This window comes from Phasianus colchicus, chromosome 6 (assembly GCF_987193195.1).
Source record: "Phasianus colchicus chromosome 6, bPhaCol1.hap1.1, whole genome shotgun sequence".
In the NCBI taxonomy this organism is placed as follows: Eukaryota; Metazoa; Chordata; class Aves; order Galliformes; family Phasianidae; genus Phasianus; species Phasianus colchicus.
This window is the reverse complement of record NC_143441.1, coordinates 39,860,954-39,876,152: the sequence shown is the minus strand read 5'-3', so window position 1 is coordinate 39,876,152 and position 15,199 is coordinate 39,860,954. Positions and strand designations below refer to the sequence as shown.

Sequence of the window (15,199 nt, the reverse complement as noted above, 5' to 3'; positions counted from 1 at the left end):
TTGTGTCTCATTTGCAAAACAAATAGTTTGCTTAAGAATTTTCTGAAAAGAAAGAGGGAGGAGAAATGGTTTCTCTGCCATAAATGCATGGAAGAAGGACACTCAGTTGTACTAAGTCTGTACAACTAAAGCATAGCAGATAAACCAACAGGTACATTATTCTTCAAGGAAAGCAGTGTCAGCTGAAAATTGATGTTACACGAGGGCTAAATTACTGCTCCCCACCCCACCGCCCCCGAGGATGCCAGAGAGCAAGAAGAACCCCAAGGTTCGGGGAGCAGAGGGAAGGGAAAAGGGGATAAGGGGCAGGATAGTGAAGGCAGGATGGCTGGAGATGGGCAGCAGAGGCAGAAGCAGCTGCTTGCCCCCAGCACTCAGTAGTCTCCCTCTGAGCCTCTACTGGTCCTCAGCTGACCAGAGGCTGTAGTGTTTTTTCCTTGAAAAACACATCTTTATTGCTTTACAAATTCATTATAACAAGGGACTCATGTTCAGACTGAAGGACACACTTATTATCATCCTGTGGTTTTCAATTAATAAGTTCACAGCTAACAGTTTTTAAGTACAGTGAATCATGCAAATTTCCATATCACAGCAGCTAATTTATTTGTTTATTGGGGAATAGCAGGCGCCACATGAATCTGTTTTTGAAATGAATTCCAAGTGAGGCAAATGATTTTGGTCAGAGCTGCAGAAGGGGGGCAGGAGGAGTAATGTAAGCCTTTCCGTGACACTGGGTGTCCAGCATGGGGTGTGAGCATGAGATGAGCAGCAGCACACAGCTCATATCCAGGGGATCAGTCCTGAAGCTCTCGCTAACCAGTGAATTTCTGGCCACAACCAACATGAGTGTATCTCCAGGTCAGAATGATAGAATCCAGGTGCTTTCTGTATACCACTGCTGATGACTTCATTCTGTCTTCCATGTACAGTTCCAGCTTTTGTTCCTCAGGCAGTTTTCAATGCTGGTTTCAAACACAAGGATCATTAACTTACAAGCTGGATTTATTTACCATTTGCAGCTAGATCTGAGAGTAGTTGTCTCTTATACCAGATTTTAATTTCAAGCCTGTCTGATGTGTATATAAAATGTGTTCTTACCTGTTCTTGCAACTTCACACAATTATGCTTTGGACTCAGTTCTGCCTTTAAAAGCCCAAAGAGGGCTCAGAAGAAGACTCAGGCAAGAAATACATAGCAGAATCACATGCCAGAGGTTCTCAGGGCATGGGAATGTTGTGCCTTCAGGTGTTGCTCCTGCAGAGCTCAGGCATGGGCATGACACCTGCAAATAGCTCTGCAGAAGGTGCATTAATTAGTGGCTATTACCAGAGGTTTGCTGGATTCCACTGTTGCAAAGGCTCTTTTCTGCATGGATGGCTTTCACTCAGTGCTCATGCGAACAATCTTCTGCAGCCCATGTGGATACTCTCAGATTAAAGCTGCCGTTGCATTTTTGGCCTGCTTTTTGTGGGGAGGAAACCTGGTGGTTATTATAGTGAGCTTTTCCAAGGAATCAATGCTTCAGGCACGGGATCCAAATTAATCTAACAAAATTTTAGTCACGTAAGCTATACCACTGGGGAGGGGAACTTCAGAAGTCATCTGTCAGCTGGGACCTGGTGCCATGATTTTGGCTGTAGAGGCAGTCCAGGACTGGGCTTCAGATGGTGACAATGTGGTGTGCTGTCATAATCAATGAAGTAGTTCTGCACTGACAGTGCCCTTCCCACGGGTGGCAGGTCATGGGATCACCATTCTGAGCCCTCTTCCTAGTCCTCTTTCTTTCTTTGATTTTTTTTTAATCAAGCTGAGATATGGACTAAACAAGTCTGCAACCTGTACATTTCGACTGCTGTATAAAACGGAACTAATCTGTTTCATTGTGGTCATTTGCACAGATTATATCCCTTAAGTGCTTACATGATGAGGCTATAAATTAAACTATAATTTAAATGTAAAAGTGATGAGGACCTAGCCAGACTATCTGAGGGAGAGGCTGACTGATGTACGTGGTGTTTGAAAGGAGATGAAAGAGTCACTGATATGGAGAATTCCATTCCAGATAATGGCAGCGGAAGAGGAAATGGTTTCTACAACATGTGAGATGAAAGTGGAAGAGGAAACACTTCTGTAGCTGTGAGAAGGAATTTGACCGCTTGTGACTGAAAAAGTAAAGATGCTGAGAAGACATAACATCATGAAAAGGGATAAAAAATGCTGAGCAATTCGAATAGATAAAGAGACCATTGATCAGGAGTGCAACAACTTCAGCAGGGTATGATAGCACTCAAAAATTTCCTGATGCAGGATGGATATTCACATCAAATGCTGAGATTTAATTAAAAATATTTTAAACTGAAGAACTCCTCTCTCCTATACATGTATTTTTGCATGTTTTTCGTTTTGCTTGATCATCCAGAATGGAGAAAATGCATAGTTCCTGCAGTTCAAGGAACCTGACTTGAATTTGATGGTTCCTTTTACAACACATAAACTTATATGGCTAATAAAGAGCATTTCTGACCTTTCACATTAAGATCTCTCTGACTGCTTCCAGCATATTCAGCCCATCTGTCTTCCTCTGGATCTGTACTTCTTCTCATCAGCAGGATAAAAAACAGGACTGAAATAGGCAACAAAAAATGCAACTACTTAAACTGCATAAGACAAAACAAATGCTTAAATAGTGTCCTTAGAAGTGGTTTATATTTTTCTGTTTGATGGAATAAAACTCAGATGTCCTGGTGTTTTCACTCAGTGGGGATGAAGGCCGAGCAGCAAGTAGAATCTAGAATATCCCAAATTCTAAAATCAAAATATTTATTTTCCACATCAAGAGCAACTACTAATTTACAACTACAGAGTTGCTGTAGCACCACTTGTGCTAGAAACATCAGTTTCTTTAAAACAGAAAGGAGCTCTTAACTACTCCTCAGCTCAGACCATGTTTCTTCAACACAATTTCACGTTTTTAATAGGAAATAAACAGGTAGCAGGGAAAAAAAGCTTTTTTGTTCTGAATTAAGTAAGCTTAATGCAGTACACTGAGTGTGAATTGTGGTCATGAACATGCTTTAATGTGTAAATAGTTCTGTTTGTAATCAAAGCCTTCAGAAACCCAGTTTCTGGATGAAAAACTGTCATACAAGTTTCAACCCTTAGGCTGACCTATTGAAGTCAGTGGAGATATCTTCTTCAACAAGTTGGACTTGGAATCTTCAATTCACAACTATCATAAACTATACATTGAAGAGCTGCTTAAGTAACAACGGTCTCACACGTGAGAAAATGAACAAGATTAAGAGAGAAGAGGAACGAAGCAATTGGAAGGGAGGAAGAAGAAAAAAAGAAAGGCTGGAAATGATGTAAAAGATAAACAAAAATAAAGGGCATTCTTAAAACATGGGTGTAGAAAATGACAGACAAAAGAGACAGGGAATAATAATGACCGGGAGAGATTGTAGAAAAGCAAAAATAAAGAAAAAGCCTTAAAATAAAAGTGAGCGCTAGGAACACTGGAAAAAAAAACCAACAACAACAAAAAAAAACCCACCCAGTTATAATCATAGAATCATAGAATCACCAAGATAGGAAAAGACCTCCAAGATCATCCAGTCCAACTGTTCACCTACCACCAATATTTTCCCACTAAACCATGTCCCTCAGTATGACATCTAGGTGTTTCTTGAAGACCTCCAGGGTCGGAGACTCTACCACCTCCCTGGGCAGCCTGTTCTATCACCTGAACACTCTTTTGGAGTAAACCTGACCCTTCCCTGGAGCAACTCGAGACCATTCCCTCAAGTCCTATTGCTAGTTACATGGGAGAAGAGACTGACGCCCACTTTGCCACAACCTCCTTTCAGGCAGTTGTAGAGAGCAATTAAGTCTCCCCCGAGTCTCCTCTTCTCCAGACTGAACAATCATCTCTCCCCTTGTACTGCTATTATCTACCCTTGTAAAGAGTTGACTCCCCTCCTGTTTGTAGGCTCCCTTTAGGTACTGGAAGGCTGCAATGAAGTCGCCCCGCAGCCTCTTCTTCAAGCTGAACAAGCCCGGCTCCCTCAGCCTGTCTTCTTAGGGGAGGTACTCCAACCCTCTGATCTTCTTTGTATATATTTTGAATATATTTGTTAAAAAGTTTTTTGTTCCCTTTTACTACAGTGGTCAGGTTGAGCTCATACTAGGCTATCTCATTTTCCCCCTGCAAATCCTAGCTGCTCCCTTATGCCCTCCTTGAGTTGCCTGTCACTTCTTTTTCACCTGGAGTCTCAGAAATTTGCTGTTCACCAGTCTTCTTCTCCTCCAGCTCATCTTACTCCACAAGGTAACAGACTGCTCCTCACATTTAAGACTACCTTCTTGAGGAGCGTACAGCCTCCCTCGACCCTGTTAGTCTTCAGAACTGAATCCCAAGGGACCCTTCTTATGAGTGTCTTGAACTGTTCAAAGTCTGCCCTCTAGAAGTCCAAGGCAGCAGTTTTGCTGACCTGCTTCCTGACTTCATCAAGAAAAGAGAAGTACACCATTTTGTGGTCACTCTGCCTCAAACAGCTTCTGTTCACATCTCCCACCAGTCCTCCTCTGTTTGTGAACAGCAGGTCTAGTGAGGCAACTCCCCTGGTAGGCTATCTTATGAGGAAATTATCTTCCACACACTCTAGAAATCTAGAAACCTCCTGGACTGCTTTTTCTATGCTGTATTATATTTCCAGCACATCAGGGAACTTGAAGTCCCTCATGAGAGCAAGGCCCATCGATCATGCAACTTCTGCCAGCTGCTTGTAGAACATCTCGTCTGTCTCTTCATCTTTGTTTGGCAGTCTGTAACAGAGTCCCACCAGGATGTCAGCCTTGTTGGCCCTCGCCCTGATCCTTACCCACAGAGACACAAACTTATAATTCCCAGCCCTGAGCTTAACAACATCAGAATACTTTCTAGTGTAGGGAGCCACACCATCGCCTGCTCTTCCTGCCTACCCCTTCTGCAGAGCCATCAATTTCAGCACTCCAGTTGTGGGAGCAATCCCTCTACATTTCAGTAATGGCAAATAAGTCGTAGTTTGCCTGCCACATGATGGCTTCCAGCCCCTTCTTTTTGTTGCCCATACTGCATGCACTGGTGTAGATGCTCTTCAGCTGAGTCATTTGGCTCACCCCCAACCCCATCTATGTTCCCCCAGGATTATCTCTAGCAAGCCTTGTTTTAACCCCTTATCCCTAATATTAAGAGGAGAAGAGGGGGAAGACTGGCACGAGGCCTTGGTGACACTGTGATCAGAGAGGCTGGAAAGAAGACTCAATGCAATAGAAGGATGAAAGACAAAGGTATGACAGGGCAGAAAAGATTAAATGAGAATCAAATGTAACTATAACAAAGGCTCTGAGATGTAGGCAGTGAGAACATCTTAACGGGGAGACGTTTTGTGTGCGTGTACCTACATGCAGGTATTCCTTCTCTTCCCCTAAAAATACCTAAAAATACCCCCACCAGCCCAGAACAGCTCAGTCGCAAAAACAAAGGCCAGAAATATCCAATGTCACTCTGTACTTCAATTCTTATTTGTTTTCTTCTGTCTTCCTTTACTCCATTTTCAAACCAGAACCTCTGTGGGGGCTGCCCCTCTTTCAAATCCATTTTTAAAATACTCTCTCGCTGTGATGGCTGCAAAAGATGTGACAATTGGCAGGCTGCTGCTGTGCTGAAACTAGTGTTTGTTGTGCTGACCAGTTTTCTAGCTGTTTCCTTGTAATTCCTAGATAGCTTTCTGTACCAATTTATTATCTTTTCTCTCAGAGTGGAGGCACTTTAGGATGTAGCTGTCTCTGTGCTTGTGCAGCAGCTGCTGAAGGCGAATATTAGCAAAGATTCTCCCATGATTTTTGTATGTCATTTTTGAAAATTTCTGCCTGTCCGTAAGGGATTCAAAATTGGCCTTTTTCTTGATTGAAAGGAGGTATTTAGCTGCAGCACTGCTCACACACCATGGCTCACATAAAAGCTTGCACAGCTGAAGGGAGGTCACAGCAGCACCTCCACAGCCTGCTGCTGGTGCAGTGTGTGGCAGGCTGTGCAGCACAGGCTGTCATGCCCACACTGCAAGCTCCCCTCCTGTTCACCCATGACCTCCCGTGGCAAGTGAGTATCCTTGTATGGGCTCGTGTTGGCCTCGTTGCCCACAGCAAGACACCACAGAACATGGAAAAAAGAAGCAAAAAGTGCTCAGGTTTGTTGTGTGCTTGGGGAAGTGGGAATCCTGCTTCCTTTGTGACATTGTGAAGGGTGCAGAAGGACTCCCTCGAGCACTGAATTGCACTGGAGAGGGGTGGATTTACCACTGTGATGCCTTCTCAGACCTGAGTGGCTGTCATCTGTCACACAGCTCCGATTTTTTCTGCCCTGACCACCACCTCATTCCTGGATCTGAAGACAGCAGTGATATCATGACCAATGCATCTGTATTGTTCAGTCATCTGATGGGGAAGGTAGCTGGCTGTTGGTCCTGCTGGGGAACAAGTCCACAGAGGAATCTGTGAGCCACAGCCTCAGTAGCTGCTCAGCCCATTCTTCCCATGGCTCTATGAACCACATGCAGCGCGGTCGCTCGGTTCTCTTCTGCAAAACAGCACAGAAACACAGAAACACTTCTGTTTCTTCTCAGACAGGTGGTACAAGAGCCCCTAAGCATGCACGCAGCAGTAAGGGGATATTTCAGAGATGTACCTTAACTACTGATTGTGCACTCTGCGTTGATTTTTCTTTTTCAAAAGAGAGCTGATACCAGACTCACTCAGATCACTTGGTACAAGATAGGGAACATGGGAGAGCAATGAAATGCAATTATTTACAGTGTAACTGAGCAGTTTTTGCACAGAGGGTGATGGAAGCAACAGAAGTGAGGAACAGTTGCTAACTTGACAGAAGAGCAGCTTCATACAGCTTCCTGGTTCTTCCATAGGTTCTGGAGCAAAGTGGAGAGCTGCTGTGAGTGCTGTGTTTCAATGAGCCAATTCTCCTAAGGCACACACAGGTCAAAATAGGTTTCGGTTGTGAAGTTTGTATAAAATATTGCAGACAATTCCAAGTTTCTCTAAATCATTTTGTGGATACATTAGTGGGAGGTTGCAGGAATGAAGTTCTGCAAGTGAATCTGAATTTCCCAAAGGTCTGTGCTGGACTTTCATGCCAAGAAATTCACATAATTGAGTTTTTAAACAAATGATCATTAACGATGATCTTAATGATCACTGACACTGTTCTTGTAGAGGAGCCAGGGAAACATCACCCAGTGCAATCCTTGCTGCAGAAGGGTCAAACACTTTCTTGGCTGAGGTAGCTTGCTGACCTAGCTGAGAGAAAAAAATGCTATAGGTCAGTGAGTGAGATTGCCCTTCCTTTAGAAGAACTGCCCAGGCAGCCCAGGAAGATTACAGTAAGTGTGTAGAGACCAAGCTAGGAATTAGAGACTGGGGAGTGCTGATTTCATTTCTTTTATGTGCAGTCTTTAGGCTAAAATCCAGGGAGTTACATTAGCATAAACTTCTCCAGTAATCCAGAGGATACATTGCTAAGCCCTACCTAGCCAGAGGGCCTGATCCCCACCCTGCCCAGAACTGCTGACACTTGGACATGAGATAGAAGAAGAGATAGATTGGCGTGATTGGATAACTGGAGGTATGACTAAATGATTACGCAGGGCAAAAGAGGACCAAGGAAATAAGCCATTATTAATAATCGTTAGATTTTTCTTATTAGTCTAACAATTAGGCTTTCTCTTTTTCTCCAGTTGTGAAAAAAAAAGCAGGTGATGAAGGTGATGAATATATTCAGCACATTCAGCTGAGCAACACACAGAAATGGTGTCACATTTCCATCAGTGCACAGGTCAATAGGCTTTACCAAAGAAATTAAATATTTACCAAAGAAAATGCAGAACATGATCTTATTGTTGGCCTATTACATAGTTTTGGAGCCTTTAAATAAGAGCAATAGAGAGGGTTCTCAATGTCCTCCTTCCTGGGTGAATCAGCAGCAGAACAAAGAAATGCAGATCTTTGACAGCCATCAATGTAGAACTCATAATTTACCAACCACAGTATCTCCAACTGAGTATCTAGAGATGACAGATACCTAATGGCAGCAAAATTGGCAATTGATGAGCTCACAAGTACCCAGAACCCTGTGTTGTAAAGCTCTGGAACAACAGTTTGAAATGCGACCATGAGTAGCATCATGTTTAGCTTCAGCTGTTCTTCACCTTTTGGAATTAAACAGTAAAAAATACCAATGGTGAATTTGTCAACAGAAATTTGGATAGGAGAAGAGGCAAGTGTCTAAAGTAACAGATGGAGATGGGTAAAGTAAAGGCATGGAAGTGTCTATAAGAAACTGGATGGAGAATGTGTAAGCAGTTCCTTAAAGTTCTGCAAGCTGAAGAAGACAGAGTGCAAAGCACCAAGTAAAAGTCTGGTGGGAAATCTTTCTGGTGAAATCCACATTCAGGCAGATTGATTTCAAATGTGGCCTTGAAAATCACTCTCAAACCAAGGGATGCAGGCATAGCCATAGTGCATTATTTTTAATGCATGGAGACAAGGATCATGTCCCATCTGTGCTGACCTGTGCTCCAATGCAATTACCTCTCCAGCTGATTGTACAAGCCTCCTCCTCACAAGAGGAAGATATTTCCATAGACCTCATTGTTTTGGGCAGTTTTAGAAATGATAGTCTATTTCTAATGTAAGAGAGCCCTAACAGTGGCATCCCTGCTAATGGACTGTAATTACAGAATTGATCCCACATCCCCGCCAATATGAACCCTTCTGTGCTTTCTAAGGCAACAATAACATAAATCAATGTTCTGCCACAAGCTTCTGTGGATTCAGGGTGAATAGACCTTCATATACATATAGTGTAAGGCTTGCTAAATGAGGACAACACACACCTGATTAGCATAGTATCATTAACTTATCTCCATGGACATGTGAAGGATTGTCCTTGTACTGTACTTCATTTAACAGCTGGCAAGAAACTGCTCATTTTCAAATAGGTCTTTACACTTGAGAGTGGCCTTATCTGTGTTAGAGGCAGCAGCAGGAGCTGCAGAAAACATAGAACAGATGTTGAACAAGACTCTCCCCTTGGGAGAGAATGATCTCTTTCTTCCGTGAAGACATGGCACTGGCATGTTATTGGATATGAGCAGCAAAGCTATAACAGCATGGACATTGACTTTACAGTCTCTCATGAATAAAATGTCTGCAAAGTCGTGTTTATAAAGAGAAACACTTGTCTGTGGAACAGTTAAGATGCTTTTTGACATATTCATCAAAGAATAGCTACTTTATACTTTTATAATGGAAAGCGAGACACCTGTTATGTCACATTACTAAAACTAATAAAGATAACAGATGTGATTCACCTTATGTATTCTGGCAGGAATCATCAAACCTATCACTTGGTCCTGATCTGAGCAAAGTTTCAGCTGTGCCAGTCTGAACACAGTCTGACCATATATCCTACTGATGTGGATTCTGATCCTGAAAGACAGACTTGGCCTCCTGATTTGACTTTAGACCTGTCTCATCACTACAGACTTGTCTGGTAATCCTGACTCTTAACTGAAGCCAGCTTCTGTCCCTGGACCTGCTTTGCCCACATTGCTGGGATGCTATGGGGCTGGACTGGCCAGAGTCCTGTTCTGTTTGCTCTGCTGCTATGCTCAGCTGCTCACTTGCCTTACCTTACCAAACAGTCCACTCTTCTGCTCCCTGACATCTAGAACTTCATTCTCAGTGGTCATCTACCTGTAGACAACAAAGATACCTGGATTCACTAATTCTCATTTCACTGACAGTAGTGTCCTTGACATGGCAGAGATAGACACAACGGGGTCCGTGCAGCAAGCTTTTGCAGAATACAAATGTGTTTCTTTTACAATCAAATCCGCTGCTTCGTAACTTAGTTGGATCCCGTAGCACCCAATGTTTTTGTCAGATTCAATTGTTCCAAATACTCTAAAGGATGATCTCTAAATGATCAACAAAATATATTTTCTTCTTATGAATCAAGAATTTGTGTATGCTGTCACATAAATCAAAGTGACAAGTTAGTGCCGTGGTTCAGTTAAACTCCGAGGAAAATGATCACTTGATTTATCTAAATCAACTGCTGCAACCAGAAGATGTAGCTTCTTATTAACAGTGGTAGTAGACTCACTGAGGTTTCCTCTTTTGGGTGTTCTATGTGGTCCTCTTACAGTAACAGAACTTTGCCTGAGGAGCAAAACTGTTGTGAAGTATATTTAGAAACTCAAATGGACTTCATGAGACTTTGCACAACATCTTGTCCACTGGGTCCTGACAAGAGGAAGAACAAACAGATCAAAAAGGGGCCAGATGAAAAAAATGTGAGTCTGGAACTGAATCTTGGTGTCATTGTCCAGCTGGCCTCATTATTAGCCAGATGGCAGATTCAATATCAAACCCTTGGAAGGGTCAGCCCAGAATATTACAAGTACTGCCAACTGGATTTGGAGAAAGAAGTAAACAGATAAAAGACGGATCTATGATGTCCATCTGCCCAGCAGATGGACAGCCAGAGAATGGGTTCTTATAGTCCCATGTAAGTATCCTGTGAAAATGCTAAGTCATGGCCTGAAACAGTGATTGAGCACCAGGTGGGAAGGTGGGGTCAATCCAGGGGAGCTCAGGTGTGTGCAGTGCCCCCGTGTAACTGGAAGGAGTGCAGCCAGGATCCACCCCTTCCCAGACTTTATTTAAGAGTTGGCAGTGGCAGTGAGGGTACCTCCTGCTGGAGATCCTTACCTATGTGAGGCTTTCCAAGGGTAAGATGCTCTTTTCATTCATTTCTGCTACTGTGGCTGCTGCATTTGGGCTCCTTCTCATTTGCTGCAGCCAAAGTCTTTGCTACTCTGCTATTATTGTGGTACTTTCCATCCTGTTATAGCATTATTACAAAGTATGTTCCAGGTCTAGAGCTTAGTGTTATTTCCACAGAGTACGGATTATACAGAAGATATATACGCATTTTTTGCACAACACAAAATACCTTGTCTTGTAGATGTGTTCAATGTAATCATTTTCTAGATCTGTTGGATGAAATCTCTCATCTTCTAGCACTTGTTTCCATACTTTTTTTTGAGTCTCTGATTTCCTTTGTGAGGGCACATGAAATCTGGCAACAGAAGAACTATGATGTGGAAGATGGGCATCATTTGTCACAAAGCATTTGGTACAATGGCATTGATGTTAATGCCAGTCCAGACCACCCTGGAAAGCTCTGAAGTGGCATCCTCAGGATATGCCTCTGAATTATTTTTTTTCCCCATGCTGGGCAAAGGGAAAGCATTATACTCATCCCTGAATTTAACCTATCAAAGCTCTTTTTTACTTACCGAAATAACCTGTGGTCTGTTGTTGTCTCTTATACAAAATGCAGCAGCAATACTTCAAAGAAAAATAATTACAACCTCACATAAATAATATGGGTCTACAGGTAATTGTGGAAACTTGCAATATTATCTAGAGAGATCTCATTACAATATTGCTTGGATATTCTGTTTTAAGCAGTGGTTCCTTCAAACACGTGACTAGAAGAAAAGCAGCTGTAATACCTGCAACACTAAGTACGTCCATAACATAACCAGAAAATAGCCATTCAAAGCTGCCTAGTCTTAGTGGCCAAGTGAGAATTAAGGAACAGCTGTTACATGCTTCTTTATGTTGAACTTACTGTACCTTTTGAGTATCTATTCGAATCTGTCTGCTTGTGGAATGTCAGTATGTTTTGGCCACAAAAGCTTAGACCGCTGAGCCTTGGTTCTTTTGATGGCAGCTTTACAAACTAGGCTGTTTAATCAAGGGCAATACTGTTAGAGGAGTACGAGGAAAAAAATATTCAATGTTATGTTCAAGCCTCAGGTTTCAATGAAGGTACATCAAGACTTTGTACAGCTACTTCTGTACAAAGTAGCTTAGGAATTGTGACACATCAGCTTCCTTGTTGTCATTTTATTTCATGATGAAGTACTGGCTTGGATGACAGAGGCCGTTTGCACCATGTATTTCCTTCAGAATCAGACTGTGAGGAACAGGGAACCAACCAGGAAATTAGTTTCTAATACACACTTCATATCTGACTAACTTCATAACTAAAGCCCTCATGTGGCTGCAGCTGTAGACAGTTGTTCATGTTTACGTAACCTCCCTGTCTATCTCACAGGTAGTGTAAATACATCTACACTGCAAGTTGGCGACAATCTCTGGGTTGTGCTGACCCCTGAGCCGTGCTCACTACTTGTCTGGGAGACTGCTGGATTGCCTGGTCCAAGAAATGCCACATGCTATGTTAGCAGTTTTACAGTATGGACAGTGGTGTAGCAGAGCCTCACCTTACTCAGATTACCGACATAGATGTCATTGTGGCATTCCAGGAAGAGGTAGAGGGCTGGGGATAAAGGGAGGCAAAACAGTTTCAAATCCCAGTTCTAGTAAATGTGCTGTCAAAACCTACATAGAAGAGTGGTTTATATATTTCATGGGGCTAGAAATCTTTAACCCTGTAAGACATTATGGTCATCCTAGATTTGGCACCAAGAAATAGAAGGAATGATCTTGGCAGAGATCTAGAATAGTAACTGGAGATTTAGGTAGGAAAATAACAGAGCCCATGACAAACTTCTTACTTTCCTCTGTTTTTCCTGAGCTCCAGGAGGGGAAAAGCTAATGAATGCATACTCTGTATGAAAGATTCTTGGTACTCACTTAAAAGCCCTTTATCATCTGCACTATACATTGCTGCACCTTTACTGCACAAAGCATTTTACATGCACATTGCCAGAATGCATTTGCAAGGGACTAAGAAGACTTGGGGTGAACATGGTTTGTGAAGAAAACAGTGATGAACTGAAGATTTTAATCAGTAAATATGTAATTTTTATAAAGCTTATGCAGGCATCACAGATATCTTGTCTCAGCTTTCTACATTTTCTCATTCACTATGACTTCTTGACATTTCTGAGAATTTGGGGGCTTTTTAAGAAATTCATTAGAATAAAAGTGCTCCAAATTTGGCGTGTCACATAATCTGCAGCAGTTTCCTGGTGAGGACAAAGAAATGCGTGGGTTGATGTGTTAATATCACAGCAAGCTGAGATAGACACCAACCAAATTTGGAGATTCAGAGAGCTGGGGCTGCTCCTACTGAGCAGGGGAGCAGATGCAGACTTGGACAAAGCAACGTTTCTATGCCAATCACAAAGGATTCCCCTACTGCTTGAGTCAGCAAGAGAAATGCTAACTTGTCTCGTCCAGAAGAAATTACCATCATTCTTGACTCAGTGCAATTCTTCAGGAGGCAGTATTTATTCAGGCAGTGTCTTGCTGTCAGTAAGCAGAGCAGTAACACAGCAGCACCCATGTAATTGAAGCTATAGTGTGCCATTGCACATAATGAAAGCAGCTCCTTATTGGGTTACCAAATCTGTGACAGTGAGACCCATATGAGATGCTGTAGCCATTAACTTTCTTTGTCTTGATCATTTTCATTATGTTTGAGAGCCTGGTTGCAGGTTAGCAGCCTGTGGCAGGAAGCAGAAAGAGATGCTATGATGCAACTGCCTGAAAATGTGTGACAAAATTGTACTCAGTAGGCAAAGTCCTGTTTGTAGCATGTGTTTGGAAATGGTCTTATCTTTGTTTGTTTATACACATAGTGATTAAAGAATCATTTTCATTTCCTTTTGTATCTTACTGTTATCATACAGATAATTTCAGTGGCCTTAATCAACATTTGCAGGAGTAAACAATGTAATGTTAGTAACAATCTTGTGAAATAAACATTTCCAAAGTCCTACCACACGACCACAAGGAGGGTAAATGTCAGACTGCCCCACATTTACAGAGAAATAGACGAGACTGTAAAGTGTCTGGTTTGTGATTATAACAGCGTGTGTCAGACTGGGGATTCCCAGATGTCCTGTATTTAAAAACCAGAGTTTTGTACCTCTGCCTTAAAAATCTCCTATGCAAATTACTCGAAAGATTTTAACATGAAATAAAAAAACACCATAAAATAACGATCCCCAAAAAACAAAGAATCCAACTTTCCAACATAAGGGGAGATTTACTCCTTAACTGAAGGAACTGAAGGACAACTGTTTCTGTAATGGCAATGGATGACTAGAGACGATACACAAGTTACTGCTCATTACCTGTTCCACAAGGAAAAAGCAAAGATGATGAATAAGCTTGTTAAAAGATATGATACTCCAAGCAACCATGAAGCACTTGCTGAAACAGTTGGGATTTTAGTGCCAAACATCTTGATCTTATCACTATCACATTACATGACTAAATAATACAGAAGTGAATGCGATGTGTTCTCTCTAGTGACAATGTTATCCCATAAATGGAAAAGTGTGAAAGAAGGAATGTGCTATATAGGCATAAAACATAGATGTAGGCCCTAATTTCCACTAAAATCAATGAGCCTGCCCTGCGCTTTGCACTTGCATAGCACATTGCATCTTCCGTGTTATTGCCTCACCAATTAGAAAGATTAAAAAGCAAAGATAGGGCAAGAAGCTGCAACATCCAACAAGCAGCACAGAGTCCAGCACATGAGGAAAATCATGCATATTTCTCATTAAATGATAAATTATAGCAAAAAAAATGCCTAAAATAGGTGACCAGTCCAACATCTTTATCTCCTACTCTTTGAGCCTGCTTACTGCTCAAGTGCATGGAACTCCTGTCCAAACCTCTGTGTTTGGATACTCTAAGTAGAAGTTTAGTCTGACTGGGTGTCTTACTTTAAGAAGATGGGGAAGAGATCTATTTTTGACCTTCTGCATTGCTATGATTTACCTTTCTGAATTACATTCTGCTTTTGCCTGAATTGCTGAATAAATGGCATTTTTTCCTTCTGTGTGTATGTTTTGTTTTGAACGCCACTATGACTCAGCTCGCCTGTAATCACTAAACAATGGAAACATGACAGTTTCTGGCAAAGCACATGAGACGTTCTATCAGTATAACAGACACACAGAATGGTATGATTGCAACAGGGAAAATAAGTCTGGTCAAATTAAAATATGGACAGACAAGAAAAATTAGCATCAAACTTACATTTCAGGCACTACGCAATAAAGTTTCATTACACGTGTGTACAAAA

At 41.9% G+C, this 15,199-nt stretch overlaps 1 long non-coding RNA gene across 1 annotated transcript; it reads right to left on the bottom strand.

Moving 5' to 3' along the window:
- Nucleotides 1-590: 590 nt before the first annotated feature.
- Nucleotides 591-1,667, bottom strand: LOC149917561 (uncharacterized). The gene is made up of 3 exons (XR_016467539.1): nucleotides 1,578-1,667; nucleotides 1,102-1,464; nucleotides 591-965 (listed from the first exon to the last, which is right to left on the bottom strand). It is a non-coding gene; the product is annotated as an uncharacterized LOC149917561 (long non-coding RNA).
- Between the last annotated feature and the right edge of the window lie 13,532 nt (nucleotides 1,668-15,199).